Source organism: Chelonia mydas, chromosome 6 (assembly GCF_015237465.2).
Source record: "Chelonia mydas isolate rCheMyd1 chromosome 6, rCheMyd1.pri.v2, whole genome shotgun sequence".
In the NCBI taxonomy this organism is placed as follows: domain Eukaryota; kingdom Metazoa; phylum Chordata; order Testudines; family Cheloniidae; genus Chelonia; species Chelonia mydas.
Genome location: NC_051246.2, coordinates 132437566 through 132454058, shown reverse-complemented (window position 1 = coordinate 132454058; position 16493 = coordinate 132437566). Strand labels below are relative to the sequence as shown.

At 44.2% G+C, this 16493-nt stretch overlaps 1 pseudogene; it reads left to right on the top strand.

The window, feature by feature from the left end:
* The window catches only part of LOC102947693, a 125163-nt pseudogene extending 117204 nt beyond the window's left edge, over positions 1-7959 (top strand).
* Positions 7960-16493: the final 8534 nt, after the last annotated feature.

Below are 16493 nucleotides of genomic sequence, written 5' to 3'. Positions count from 1 at the left end.
AACAAGTGTTCTAATCACAAAATGCACTAACCATATTAATATGGGTAGTTTAAATATTGTAATATGTGCTTGGAAATTTTCAGCATGTACCGAACAAAAGGGGATATGTACATTTGTCACATGTGCAAAAAGGGAATTTACAGATTGTCAAGAGACTGGCTATAAAAGACTGTAAAACTGATTTATTAATCATACCAGACAGTACTGTGACCAGACTGTCATTCTAGTCATCAGCTGCAAGTTTCAGTTCCAAAAAGATTGAGTATTGTATACCTCTCCTTGTTATGTGCTATTCTTAAATAGTGAAGACAACTTTATTAATAAGGCAAACAAGTTTGACAACCCCTTGTGACTGAGTGCCTGGGATGGACCACACTGGAAAGTCTGCAGTCAGGGAAGACTGCAAGAATCAGGGCAGACAATCCCCAAAAACTGGTGGTTTATTCTATAATTAGATTCACCAAGGTTCTGCAGTACCACACTGGTTAACCAGAAGCCAAACACAGTCCCCATTAAACATTCCAGCCCTTGTCCCCCATCCAGACAAACAGGTCTAATATAGTGAGAGGTTACTGAAAACTCATTTCACCATATTTAAAGTTATGCCAGTCCAAAGGATCGGACACTTACCTCTAGCTCAATATATATTTCAGATCTTAACCAAATATCACGCTGTCAGCCAATCCTTAGTAAACTAACTAAAGATTTATTAATCAAAAAAAAGAAGAGAGTTATACATGGTTAATAGATCGCATACATATAAATGATTGCAAAGTCCTTATTATCAGGTTTATAGCAGTGATGGGATAGACTGCGGCCTTGCAAAAGTCTCTCTGGTAACTTCCAAAAGATTGGAAGGTCCTCAGTCCAAAGTTCAAATAATCCTTTTTAGTTGTAAATGCACAGTCCAGAGAAGTTGGAGCAGGAAAAGGCAAAATGGAGTTGTCTTGGGTGTTTTTTATATCCTTTGCCATGTGGAGGGAAATTTACTGTCCCAAACAAAGCCCACAGCCCCTGTGTATGGGAAGTTACTGGCCCAAGATGGAGACCAGGATCACTTGAGCATCTCACACGTTTTGCTGAATCACAGGGGGTGGTCACTGGCTCCTTGCCGTCTAAGGCATGCCCAGGAAAGCTCAACTGCAGGGGTAGTCAGTTATTTTTGTCAAGGTCCAGATTTCTTGGTCAAGGTCCAGACTCCAGAGAAACATTTTTCACATCGCAAGTGCCCCGGTTCAATGAACACATAAGGTGCCGTGTTCAGGGCCTATTGCAGGGGCAGTCAGTAGGTGAATCGTGGGCCAAATCCAGACGGCTAGTGGCTCTTGATTGGACTGCAAAACTCTGCAGGGCTGTGGACAGTAGTGTGGGGTGGGCTAGTCTAGGTAGAGGAGTGACTGGCTGCATGCTGGTGGGCTTGGGAGAGCTGGTCCCCACGCTCCCCACCCCCGCGGGACTGACAGCATGAGCCCAGCAGGCTCCCAGGGCTGATTCATAACTCTGGAGGGACAGGTGTCCCCCACACCGTTCCTAAATGGAGCTGGGGTGTGGGGCTTCAGCCCTGTGAAGTTGCTTGGGGTTTGGGGTTTCAACTGAAAACCCAAGCCTGGCATGTCCAGCAGGTGCTGAGGCTCAGATCCCCACCATGCCTGGCTGGGCTCTATTTTGGGAGGCTGGGGGGGATACTTGCCCCCTCAGTTACAAGTCAGCCCTGGACTCCATCTCCCCCAAACCTGCCAGTAGGAAGCCAGTCACTCCTCTACGCGCACTAGCCCCACTTGCACTAACTGACTACAGCCTCCCAGAGTTTCACGGTCTGACCAAAAGCCTATGGCAGTCTGGATTTGGCCCACGGTCTGCCTATTGACTACCCCTGGTCTACTGGATGGGATGAGATTCTTTGATGGCCCCTTGTCAGAGTGGAGTGTCATTAACGGGCCATCAACACAACTGTCCAGCCTTAATGTAAATCTATCTGGTGTGTGTCAGCCAGGAATAAAACGTATGTTTAAGGTACAAATACATAGACAATATTCATAACTTCAGATACAAAGATGACACATGCATATAAACAAGATAATTATACTTAGCAATTCACAACTTTTCTTACATGATACACTTTGTACAAGATTTATGGTAATTGTATAACAGTGACAACGGTGATATAAATGATCACCTTTCTTATACACAGCATCACACCCCTGTTTCATTACTTTATTGTTCCTGGCTAAGACTGGACCACTAAACCATTATACAGAGTTACGGACACCTCAGGAATGGAGGCTGTTCGTAACTCTGAAATGTGCGTAACTCTGAACAGGACGTTATGGGATGCTCCTCAGGGCAGACTGCTCAAAGCTGTGCCTGCAAACTTCAGCGTCTTCACCTCCTATCTGTAAGTGGCTGCCCGGTGAGTGGGAGTGGGGACAGGCAGCTGGTTCTAGCCCCTTGGTGGCAAGGATGATGAGTGAGACACCCTGTGGCCCTTTAAAACTGAGCTGCTCCTCCAGAGTGCAGCGTGCAGGCAGGAGCTTGGACTCCAGCTCCAGCAGCAAACACTCTGGGACAGGTTCCAGCAGGAGCTTGGGAAATTTCCTTCCCGGAGGGGGGTGAGCAGGAGAACTCTGCTTGTGGCTCCCAGGAAAGCTGCAGATCCCAGAACTGCTCCTGCTCTGCCTGCTCAGGGGATCACAGCTCTGCCTGTGAAACTCATAGACTTTAAGGTCAGAAGGGACCATTACGATCATCTAGTCCGACCTCCTGCACAATGCAGGCCACAGAATCTCACTCATCCACGTCTGCAATAAACCTCTCACCTATGTCTGAGCTACTGAAGTCCTCAAATCATGGTTTAAAGACTTCACGGTGCAGAGAATCCTCCAGCAAGTGACCCGTGCCCCATGCTTCAGAGGAAGGTGAAAACCCCCCATGGCCTCTTCCAATCTGCCCTGGAGAAAAATTCCTTCCTGACCCCAAATATGGCGATCAGCTGAACCCTGAGCATGTGGGCAAGACTCACCAGCCAGATACAGGTAGGAGGCGAGGATGCTGGGTAAGTGGCTGCCCGCCGTGTGGTGAGTAGGGGGTGGGGGTAGGGGTAGGGACAGGCACAGAACGGTATTTGCTGGTTTTGTTTTTGTTTTTTATCTCCGCTGCTGCCTGGCTGCTTACTTCCTGTTCCACATGGTGTCCGGTTGACCTGTCAGTGCGAAACTCTGGTGTTCGTATCTTTGAGGTTTTACTGTCTATAGAAAGGTAACAGGGAAGTGTCAAGGAAGAAAAAAAAATAAAAGTGAGTCTAACCTGCGTGTTTCATTGTAGATTACAAATTGGGTACTATGAGAAGTATTTCCTGCAATTTGAGATTATACCAGCCACTTTTCCCCAAATTCATAGGCACTAATTTCCCTGGAGTATAGGCCCCTTCATTATATATGCATGCCCAAAAGGCTTTCAGTTTGCTAAGAGGATTTGCCTTCAATGAACAATACCAATTAAGGTGGCAGAATGCTTAATAATGGCCAATTATAACCATGGCAATAATCTGACACAGCATTGCTATAGTCCAACTATATTTAGCTTGAGATATTATTAATACTCCTTCTCAGAGACCTGGGCAACACTGAACAAGGAGGTATTTAGTGACCTACGAATATCTTGGATATTTTGATACCAATCTATTTATTTGATCAGCGTCAGTGGGCAAACTCATTAGTAGAAGCAGAGCTGCATGAGGCATGGAAAATAATCTCAGAATATCCTTTCAAATTTGAAAGTGACTTTTGGTTCAGCCTTGTTCACTAACCAACACCTTCTGAATTGTGTATATTTCAATCTAATATACAATTCAAGATTTTAAGACAGCTACTACCAAAGCAAATATGGCACTCACCAGCAGTTCATGATCCTCCAATATTAACTCACCAGTTGCATCACCCAGCTGAATCACACATGAAGAATATACAGTACAGTGTGTGAGTAGTTCCACCAGATAATGGACACTTAATTTGTCTAATTTGCTAGTTCAGTTCATCAGAAGTAAAAGGTGACTTCAAAAGCGCACACCACCCTCATTGCACAGAAGCTACAATCTTTAATGTGCTCAATAAACCATCAAACATGGCTATTAAGTGTTCGTGGTATATTAATGTTATCAGCCATGCATGTTCATTACTTTCATGTCATATATTACTTTCCCTAAATGATTATGTATTCAAATGAGCTGACTAATTAAGGCCCTGAGCCTGCCACCCTTGGCTATGTTGGCTTGCACCAACTCTTACAACTAGTTCCCTAGAAATCTAATATTTCTAGTTTCTCCAGTATTACTCTTAGTCTTATATAGTGTCTTCTCCCAGTTCATGAAGTAACAATTCAAACTAGACACACTATCTGTGACTTTCACCTACAAAAGTTGTATGAAATTTATGCCCCCAATAGTCTAAAATAATCAACTTCTTCCCAAATATAGTCATGGGACTATGTGTCCAAAGTGAAAAAAGGGCTGCAAATTCAGACCATAGGAATGGCAAACCAGTTGGAACAAAATAAGAATGTTATACAATAAAATAAAAACCAGCAGGATCTGATTAAAGGGGATAAGGCAAAATGCATATATTGTGAATACAGAAGGAATCATAGAAAGCAGTTAGTTATAGCTATAATGTTCAATTCAATTTCATATTTATTCACACATTCATTCATACACACACACACAGGTTCTGCAAGGTTGTTATCATAGTTACCAGCCTTAGAGTTGCTCATGCCAAGCCACTGGCCAGATGGCCTGGACATGAGGGAGCAGGGCCTTGTCAGATGCACATCTGATGCTCCTGGAAGTTGGTTTGCAGAATCAGACCCCAAAGTTCTCACTTTCTAGAGTCCATTTTTATAGGAATTTCTTCCTATGCCAGTCTATGGGAATTGCTTCATCATGCTGTTGCTGAATCTATCAACAGATGGCACATTCCTGACGGCTCTGTGCTTCCAGATGTCATCTTGTTCTTCAGTTCTCCCATCCTTGAGGCTGTTGGGTGGATTCCAGTCTGCCCCCCAGGGGTCCTCTGGTTATTTCCACTTGACGCCTTCTTCAGCCGATCTAGGCTGGATTCTTAGGCTGGCACCTCCCTGATCGTTCATTTATTATGCACACCAAACACCCATCCACATACATCCTCTATCTCTATTTTAATCACAATTGTTAACAAAGCGAGATAAATACAACAAAAGGGTGGGGCGTCTCTGTGTGCTGTTTCTGTTGTTACAAAGTATTGCTTTGAGAACAGACTCTGTCTTAGGATGTACGAACACAATTAGCAGCTTGCAAGTTTCACACAGAGAGGGAGAGAAACAGTAAAAACAAGAGACCAAAAACCAAGAGACCTCTTAATTAGTAATACCCTGGAATTTAAACTATGGGGACTCAAACTCATTTGTGATTTTAATACAGAACTTCTTTAATATGATCCAACAAGAACCCAACTAAACCTTTGACTCAAAGACAAAGTCAGTCTTTTAGAGGGTTCAATAAAGTTTGATTGACTTTTCACAAACTATTTATCCTCATGAGTCCGTGCTCTCGCTGTGGTGCCTTTGCTCTTTATTTGGAGGCGTTTTGAACAGAACACAAAATGGAAATACAGCATCGTCACAAAAAAAGCATCCTTTGAATAAACAAAGGTTCATCCAGTTCAGCTAAAGTATGGAGCGATAGACTTGATGGTCAGAACGGACTGCTGGATCAATTATTCTGATGTCCTGTATATCACAGGCCAAAGAATATCATCCAGTTACTCCTGTTTTGTGAGCAGTAACTTATGTTTGGCCAGAACATCTTCCAGAAATTCATCAAGTGATGGAGACTCTACCACTTCCCTTGGTAGTTTGTTCTAAAGGTTAATCGCCCTCACTGTTAAAATGTATGCCTTATTTCTAACTTGAATTTGTCTCTCTTTAATGTCCAGCCGTTGGTTCTTGTTATGCCTTTCTCTGCTAGATTAAGGAGCTCATTGATACCTAGGATTTTCCCCCTTGAATTCATGTATACACCGTAATCAAATTACATCTTGATCTTCTTTTGGATAAGTTAACACCTTCAACCCCACATTGGTACCTGAACAGAGAACCCAAGAATAAAACACACAACAGAGTCTCAGTGAGTGGACAGTACCAGTAGCACTCACCCAGCACCTGTTTCTGCAGGCCTCCTGCTATCCGGACCACAAACTCACCCTCCCTTTATGACTGGAAAGCGATGAATAGGAAAAAATATTGCATCTTTCCAGCCCACCCACATTTATCTCAGGAGACCTAGTAACGCTACTGGAGTTGAAATATCTTGACTTCTATTTATTCCTAAATGACTCTGGCAATCTTTGGAAGCTGGGAAGGTGAGCTAGTGTAGAAAGAGGCTGAAAACTGAGCTATGGTACCTCCAGGCCCCAAGTGAGGAAGAAGGGGTGTCTCGTTGAGTCCACTTGAGGCTCTGGATAGCTGTTGCCTTCTTTGATGTTACTTTACTAGACTTCCAAAGCATCCTCTGGAGTTGATATTTCTAAGATCCATCTAATTCTTATATTGGCACTCATCGCGGTAATAACTGAACACCTCCCATGATTAAAAAGGACAGCAAATGATCACATTCGCTTCTCTCCTTGCAGGCAATAGACAGGCTTGATTTATTACTATTTATTTAAAAGCATGGGTGAAGTTACTATTAGGGAAAAGTTTGGGCAAGGAGACGGGTTTTACTGGGAAAAGAAAGGTAGGAAAAAGTAGGTGTGGGGTTTTTAAAGTCTCTGACGCCATCTTTATACCATATAAAGGAGCAGAAACAGGCTGCTTTTATTATTATGGCACTTCACCCTAGAGGCATTGGGTCTTTAAAATTCACCTCCAGTAATTCCAAACTGTATTTCAGCACAGCTACCTCTCGCTTGAAAGGGGAAAAAAAGCCAAACCTGAAAGAACAAGACAGTCTCCAAATCCAGGAAAAGGGCTGAAGAGGACAGTGAAGATGAGAAAGAAGACCACCAAAAACAGGTCACCAACAGCAGGCAGCATCCAAAGCAGCTTCCAAGCAAAGAGAGATGCATTTGGATGATGTGGGCAGTGAGGAGGAAGACGAGGAGACACCATTCCAGGAGATGAAGTGATGAAGACTTCCTCATGGAAGATGATGATCATAGTGACTACAGCAGTTCAAAAAAGAAGAATAAAACAGTGGCCAAGAAATCCAAGTCAGAGAGGAAAGAAAAGAAAATGCCAAATCCCAGCTAAAGGCTACCATAGCACCCAGTCGAGTGAAAGGCAAAGGGAAGGCAGGCCGCTCCGCAGCTTCAAAGGCATAGAAAGAGAAGATCCCATCCCACACAAAAGAGGATGAAGATCCTGAAAGTCCCCCATGGTCTGATGGTTTTGAGGACCCTGATTCTGGAATACTGTGTCTAGTTCTGGTGTCCACATTTTAAAAATGTTGTTGAAAAATTGGAGAGAAAGCAGAGAAGCAGCCACAGAAATGATTTGGGGGCTGGAGAAAATGTCTTACTGTGAGAAACTTACAGAGCTCAATCTGCTTAGTTTATGAATGAGATCACAAGGTTACTTGACTACAATGTGCCATTACCTTCATGGGGAGAAAATCACAGGTACTACATGGCTCTGTAATCTAGTGGGAAAAGGCAGGAGGGCAATCATTTCTTTACATCACTTGATGCTTAGCCTCTTCTTGACCTTCGCCAATCACCTCTTTCTTAATTTAATTTAATTTTATACATAAGGGTAAAACGTGATTCTCTCCTGAATAAGATGGCAACTCCTAGAAACTTTGGGGACACTGCTGCTTTCCTCCTTTCTTCTTTCCGTTGTGCTCATGAGCACTGCAGCAGAGAGTCATTATCTATCTCACAAACAAAAATAATCCCAACATTAATCTCTCTCTGACGTTCCTCCAGCTGCTAAAAATTCTTTGTGAATGTTGTTAGTGAGACTTGAAGGAAAAAGTCCCTGTGCACTGTTATTGCACAGGGAAACTCCAGAGCACAGCCTGGATTGTTAATTCCTGAACTGTATTATGTTACTAGTACACGTGTTTGGAAAATGTTCTAAAAGAAAAAAAGAAACTCACTGCTGGAGTGCGAAACTGAAGGTCTCACGTACCAGCTGGTATAGCACCACTGTGTTATGTGTGCCGAGTGACCCACACCAAATGTCCTGTGAAGCTGGTTGGCCACCTGTGGTTTCCATTATTCCTCATATGGTAGAGTGAATGCTTATTGAAATGAAATCCAATAGCCTGAGTCCAAGTTCAGAGGATCAGCTAGCGAGAAGAACAATCAGACTCATCTGATTAATCTCGGATTTGTACATTCATGTACATTGGAAATGAAATATATTTTTCTCCATGACAATTACAAGGTATTCAAATATGACTATTTTGTGTGCTTGGGTTTCACATCTGAATTCTGCTTACAAACACCTACCCAATCTTCTGCTGTTGTCTGTTGCCTTGGTAATCCACACATCTGGGCAGGCACTGATTACCCATGGATGAGATTGTTATTGCTCACGCGACAATATTTCTGCAACTTAGTCTTCTTTTTCTTCCTCGCTTTTACAATTCATAGGTCAGTGGCTGCTGCAGTGTTTGAGTTCTGCTGAAAACCTCTGTGGAGTTCTCTGCTTTTGAGACAGCGGTTACAGAAGCAAGTGCCACTGCACAGAAACACAGAGTGCCATGGTTTGATCACCAAAAGTCAACATTTGAGTAGAGTGTGATGGATTCACTGCCTGGCAGGAAGGTACAGAAAGACCATTTAAAAACTTGGAAGAGGAAATATCAGTGTATAACGTCTATAGACCCGGGCTTGGACTGTTTTCTGTGGTTGGATGCTGGTCAGTTTGAACCACTGAAGTAAAGTGATGTAAGTGTATCATGAAAACTGCCTGCAGTTACTCCATTTTCTTCTGAAGAGACGCTGCATTTAAACGAGCCCCAGGGGCCGGATTTTCATCTGTGACAGAATCTTCCCCGGCTTGTGGAATCGCACTGTAGTTTAGCCTTGGTAGAAAGGGCACGTCTGACAAACTTCAGAGAGTCTCAATCTCTGGCTAATGTCCGTGTTTTCACTGTGGAAAACAGACTTCCCTGATATGTCAACACAGAGCAGAGAGAGCACAGGGTTCCATAAGCCCCCCAAATCTACTGCATCTGAGCAACTGCTGACTCCAACTACATGTAAGGAGGGTTCCGTGCGGGGCACAGACTGTATTAGTCGGCTTTCCCATGACAGAGGGGCCTGCAGACTAGTGTAACGGCCAGCTGTGTTATTACCATTATCATTCAATTGTCCCCAGCAGTTAGGCACATCCAAACCTAGGTTATGTATCATCGCCCGCACAGCTTCAGCCAGGCTTGCACCCGTGTGGTTCTCAACCAGCTCCAAGCAGAAAAATCAATCAGTTATTTACCCCTCTGAACTGACAAGTCGGAAGATATGAGGTGGTCTATATTCCTGACACCAAGTGCTGAATCAACAATTAATTAGAACTATTTGGCTTGCTGTGGCCGGGTCATTGCACGTATTAAATCTATTTCCCCATGTTAAGTAGCCTCACACCTTCTTGTCAACAGTCTGAATGGGCCACCTTGATTATCACGACAAAAGTTTTTTTTCTCCTGCTGATAATAGCTCATCTTAATTAATTAGCCTCTTACTCCACCTTTTCATGTTCTCTGTATGTGTGTGTATATATATATATATATATCTCTTCTTACTCTGTTCCATTCTATGCATCGATGAAGTGAGCTGTAGCCCACGAAAGCTTATGCTCTAGTAAATTTGTTCGTCTCTGAGGTGGCACAAGGACTCCTGTTCTTTTTTGCAGATACAGACTAACACGGCTGCTACTCTGAAATCTGTGGTATTTTAAATTTTCTTTCCCATCAATGCAATGAATTCATCACATATAGCTGAGGACAGGTAGGAAAGTTTACCTTTCCTCTTCTGTCCAGATTTAAACAGGTGGTCAGCCAGAAATGGATCAAACTGTGATATTGGCTCCAAAATCTCCAAATCATTTCCATTGCTTTTCGATCCTAATACTCCACCATGCCCGCGAGCACATGAAAACTTTATAACTGTCCCACGCACGGAAGAACGTGTCATTCGGGATGTTTCTCATTGCTAAATCCTTCTATAAAAGCATGTGATCTACTGGAGTGAAGTTTATATGCAAAGCAGTAAACATTTCCAGTAGATGGAGAGTAAATAAGCTAATCTCATGCAACAATTTCACCATTGTGCAGATAAAATAAAAAATGTTCTTTAGAAAACAGGTCTCTCTTCCACTGCTTAATTTGTAATGAAAGAGGTGCCAGGGCTCAAGCAATAGTGTTTCACTTTCATAACTGATGGGGCAAGCCCAGAGGTGCTGGGGCTCAACCCTGGCAAGTCCTGGCACAAATTAAGCACTGATCTCTTCCCTGCAATCACTGATGCAGAAGTCAGGAATTTTTCTACATCCATCCTCCTACATGCAGCTGAACCTTTAGGAACCCCAAACTGCCTGTTGTTTTCATCACATTTCGCCACAGTGCAGGATCTGTAGGAACTTGGTCAGTGACAGATCCTTGTGTCTTTTCTTCTCACACACCTTGGGATGCAGGAATACCCGGCTGTGTTGCTACCGCCTTTAATTCTGCTTGCAAATTTCCAGCATTGCCAGCTCCCGACGTACTGGGTTGGGTTTTTTTAAGCCACTTCACAACTCTCTTGTAGGGGCTTCTCTGGGTTTTTGACAAAACACGCCAAGCTTAAACGTGTGGATTTTTTTCTAATAAATCTGATTCTTTTAAACATTTTGGTTGGTTTGTTTCCCTGTAGTACCGCCACCTGAGACGGGTATACAAAGCCCTGATTTGCAAGCGAGCATGTCAGGAGCAGTTAAAATTTGTCACTCATGAGCAGACACAGAGCCGTACACACATTCATTTTTATATTCAGGTTGCAATTCAAGCACATTGGTGTTTGTCTAAAAACAACCAGGTTCCGTGTCAAAAACACTCAAACTATTTGTCAAGGGAGGAGGGTGTCAAATGTTGTTAAATTAAAATGTAAAAGGAGGAACAGTATTTCCTACATTTACAGAGATGTATGCAGGACAGATATATGTTTTAGGGCTCTGTAAATAAAAAAAAAAAAAGGAAGATCTGTAAGATCATAACTAAGGGCCCCCTCGCCTTCAGAGGCCTATGGCTCTGGGCCCTGTAGGCCAGTCTGTTAATACGGCCCTGGACCAGGGCTGCAGCATGCTGGGGCTGCCTGCAGCCGTAGTGCATTTCCTGCACTCTTGCTGCGGCTTCCATGAAAGCAAAGCTAAGAGGAATCTTCATCCCACAAGCCAAGGCCCAGTGCGCAGAGAGGCCATGTCGCCAGCACCACAGAAGGGACATTCGCTGCCCGCAGCACCCGCTGTAGAAGGGTCATCAGTTGATCGGCGAACGCCTCTCCGGAGACAAAGTGCTGAAATGAATCCGACTCCCTTTGTCAGCTAGGAGCCGGGGCTGCCATCGGAAGCCGGCTGCAGCTGCACCATTTGAATGAACTGCTCTGACTCCGAGTCTGAGTTGAGCCTCTCCCATGCAGGCTGGGGCTTCACTGCAGTCAGCTCCTGCCCTGGCTGCTGCAGGCTTCTTCCAGAGAACCGGCACTCTGCTGGCCTGCGAGCTGCAGCCACCTACTTCCAAGTTTCAGAGTAACAGCCGTGTTAGTCTGTATCCACAAAAAGAAAAGGAGGACTTGTGGCACCTTAGAGACTAACCAATTTATTTGAGCATAAGCTTTCATGAGCTACAGCTCACTTCATCGGATGCATTCAGTGGAAAAATACAGTGGAGAGATTTATATACACAGAGAACATGAAACAATGGGTGTTACCTTACACACTGTAAGGAGAGTGATCACTTAAGATGAGATAATACCAGCAGGAGAGCTCGGGGGAGGGGGGGGGGGGGGGGGGGGTTTTGTAGTGGTAATCAAGGTGGGCCATGTCCAGCAGTTGACAAGAATGTCTGAGGAACAGTGTAGGGGGTGGGGGGAACATGCAGAAATAGTTTTTCTTTGTGTAATGATCCATCCACTCCCAGTCTCTATTCAAGCCTAAGTTAATTGTATCCGGTTTGCAAATGAATTCCAATTCAGCAGTCTCTCGTTGGAGTCTGTTTATGAAGTCTTTTTGTTGTAATATTGCGACTTTTAGGTCTGTAATCGCGTGACCAGAGAGATTGAAGTGTTCTCTGACTGGTTTTTGAATGTTATAATTCTTGACGTCTGATTTGTGTCCATTTATTCTTTTACGTAGAGACTGTTCAGTTTGGCCAATGTACATGGCAGAGGGGCGTTGCTGGCACATGATGGCATGTATCACATTGGTGGATGTGCAGGTGAACGAGCCTCTGATAGTGTGGCTGATGTTATTAGGCCCTGTGATGGTGTCCCCTGAATAGATATGTGGGCACAGTTGGCAATGGGCTTTGTTGCAAGGATAGGTTCCTGGGTTACTGTTTTTGTTGTGTGGTGTGTGGTTGCTGGTGAGTATTTGCTTCAGGTTGGGGGGCTGTCTGTAGGCAAGGACTGGCCTGTCTCCCAAGATCTGTGAGAGTGATGGGTCGTCCTTCAGGATAGATTGTAGATCCTTGATGATGCGTTGGAGAGGTTTTAGTTGGGGGCTTGCTTGTCACAATGAGACACATCCCAGGGTTGCTCAGAGCCTGCTGATTCCAGGGTATGTTCCCCTGCTCCCTTTGGAAGCTTCCTGAACATGTAGCACCCAGCTGCAGACAGAAGGCCAGGCCTGCCTGCTCCGGGATGGGAGCTTACAGGGGCTGCATCCCAACTCTCACTGCAATGGGAGCACCACCTCCCCATAGGGCCCCAGCCTTCAGGGTCCCACTGGTTTGTACGGCTGGTACAGTCCCAGTGAGGAAGGCATCATTAGGGCTCGGATTCTGCACAGTGCAGGTTCTGAGAGCCTGCGGTGATGAGTGGGCTAGAAGAGTCGACAGTAGCTATAGGGTAGGGAGCGCAGCATGCAGGAGTGAAAGGAAAAAGCGATAAACTAGAGAGAGACAGAGATGATAGAGGAGACCAGGTGTGCATTAATGACACCACGGCTGCTGGGCCACCAGTGTATTCCTACCCCATACCACGAGCCAGGGCTAAGTGCTTGGTCCTGTGCCAATTAAAGAAAATGAGAGTCATTCCATGCATTGGGAACTCAATAATACAATGAGGATAACACTCAACCCCACGTCTCCTCAGGGATGCTCATCTCTGGCCATGCCCAGCTTCTCTCTCACCCTGGGCACTTCCAAGCAGGTGGAGGACTCTGCCCAGGGCTTATCCTTTCTCCCAGACACACTCAGTCTCCACGTGCATGCACACCTGAGCACAGATTACCCTGCACACCCTGAGAGCAGTAACCGTGGCTCATTACCACCCGCTGTTCAGGCTAATGCTGAAATGCTGCGGTTCGTCTAGGCACTGCACACCTGGCGATTTCTGGTTTTTATCTGATATAAAAATAAACTTTCTTCCCCACCCCCGTTCTTGATAAAATTAACAATCAGCATCTGGATGTGAGAGCTTTGCGACACAGCACATTGTACAGGCTAGAAGCTGGCAAGAAGAGCCGTCACCTGACAGCTCCAGCATGGCTTAGGGCAGTCGCACCAGCGGAGCATTTCTCATTTATACGGCAGTCTCTTGCACAGCATGAACTTCCCCATTACACACAACACAATTTGCTTTTACATAAATTCAATAAATGAGAGGAATAACTTCTAGGACAGCCGTTCAGTGCTTAGACTGAGGGTTGTTTCTTGCAATATATTCTTCCTACAAGAAGCTTTAAGGCTCTGGGAGTTTACCAAGTTTTTTGGCTCGGAAAACATGGCGTTGGTCTTGTCAGCATGGTGGGAAAAGGCATCAATGTGGCAAAATATTTCCCCACTGGATTTATCATGACGACAGCATAAGTTTGTCCCAGACCATTTTCTGTCAGCCAACGGCCAACCATTCTCCTGGGTGTTGTTTTCTCTACTCCCATTACTGAGCAGCAGTTAAATAGTAACATAGTCTCTAATGGGATTTTGGGACACAGGATGCGAGTGGGACTCTGAGGCTTTAATGCTGCATAGAACTGGTGGCTCTGCCCTAGAGCGAACTTCACTCTTTATGGAAAATGACTTGTCCACCTTTATCAACCTACTTGAGAAAGGATTGGACAGCACCAACTAGTTTACGTCTTTCTCTGTGTAGAACCCAGCAAACAAAGGGTTTGCTGCTGACCAACAGTGGGTTTGCACTTTTATTTAAAGTTCCACACTTAACACCAAGGTCAGAAATTGGTGTGTACTTTCTGTGTGTGTGGGGGGGGGGGTCCAAGATATTACAAAGAGCTACGGCATCACATCATTTGGTTCTCAGGGGAGTGGGAGTGTATGTCACCATGAACCTGTGTCTGCTGATTTGCAGAGCAGGGTAGAGAAAGTTGAGTTCCAGACATTGCTCTTCACTCACAGACTGTCTAGCCAGGCACTGTGCTGTTAATCATCTCTTGGAGATGAAGTTTGATTTGTGGGCATTGAAGAAAGCAGAGCCAGCACTATGTCATTGCTGTTAACAGGTCATTTGCTGCAGAATTTATATATAAAAATATATAGCTATAAAAGTTGTACATCCTTTCAGTTTTCATCATGATGTACGTATACGATTGCTAACAACTTTAGGACTTTCAAACACCATTAAAAGTATTTTTTTAAAATAAAGATAAAATTGCTTGAAACACCATAAAAGAAGAAGATGCCAAATCCATAGGTACATAAATAAATTAGGGAAATTATAGATTATTAATTAAAATCAAACACTGAAAATAAAATCAAATTAAAAATATGTACACCAGGAAGAACAAGTTGCACAAGATGAGATCGTGCTCCATGTGAACCATAGAAGAGTGATCTGGTCTAAAATAACATCCCAGCGATATGAGAGAGAATGTTGAAACCAACTTGTTACCTTACCAAAAATAAACAAAATAAAAAGAGCAATCCCAAAATGAATAGAAGCTAATGTCCCAAATACCTAACTACTTACACCTAATTACTGAAAAATGGACAATAGATCTTGGAAGGCTCCAATCCACATAAGATGTCTACATGAGGACATTCAAGGTAGCATGTGGACAATGGCTGCTGCCTGTAAAAACTATGTCATGCATGGACATGTGACTTGCCCATGTGACTCCAAAACTCCATCTTGGAGCTGGGCTTTGCATAGGAGAGAGGAGGGGTCTCCACCCACAAGAGAAAGTCTATTTAAACCCTTGGGAGACCCCTCCATTTTTTCTTCAGCTGGTTCAAGAGAGAGCCTCTCCAAGGATATCTGAAAAAAAAACTGGAACAAAGGACAGTAACTACCGGGGGTGTGAGTGATTGCTGGACCCAGACTAGAAAGAGACTAGTCTGTAAAAGGAATCTTACTGGAATTCCTCTGAGGGTGAGGTTTTTGTCTGTATTCAGTTTTCGCAGTGTATTAGCCATAGACTTGCGTGTTCTATTTTATTTTGTTTGGTAATTCACCTTGTTCTGTCTATTACTACTTGGAACCACTTAAATCCTACTTTCTGTATTTAATAAAATCACTTTTTACGTATTAATTAACCCAGAGTATGTATTAATACCTGGGGGGGGGGGGCGAACGCAAACATCTGTGCATATCTCTCTATCAGTGTTATAGAGGGAGAAAAATGTATGAGTTTACCCTGTATAAGCTTTATGCAAGGTAAAATGGATTTATTTGGGGTTTGGACCCCATTGGGAGTTGGGCATCTGAGTGTTAAAGACAGGAACACTTCTTAAGTTGCTCTCAGTTTAAGCCTACAGCTGTTAGGGGGCATGGTTCAGACCTGGGTCTGGGTTTGCAGCAGGCTAGCAGGTTTGGCTCAAACCAGGCAGGGCGCTGAAGTCCCAAGTGCCAGGGCAGGAAAGCAAGGACAGAAGTAGTCTTGGCACGTCAGGTGGCAGCCCCCAGGGGGTATCTATGATCAACCCATCACAGATGCAATTAGGGTAATATTGTCTAAACAGGAGAAACATTCCAGTTTGCTGAGTGTGGTTCTAGGTGTTCTGAGCCACATGTGTACACACGACTTGTCACCTTTGCATTTGTACTCCACTACAGTTGTGAGGCACAGGGAGGATTGTGATATGCTGCTGCTGGGACAGGAGAGTGTGTTTTGCCCAGCTCTACATTGTGGGTTCTACATTCAACTCTGAGCTGGGTCTCTTTAGAGTGTGAGTTCAAGTTACCGCTGGCAAATGGAACAAATGCCCAGTTTTGCCAAAAAAGTCAGGACAGGGCTTAAAAAAAGGGACTTTCTCAGCCAAAACGGGACGTATGGTCACCCTAAGTAGAAGTGATATATCCTGACTTTAG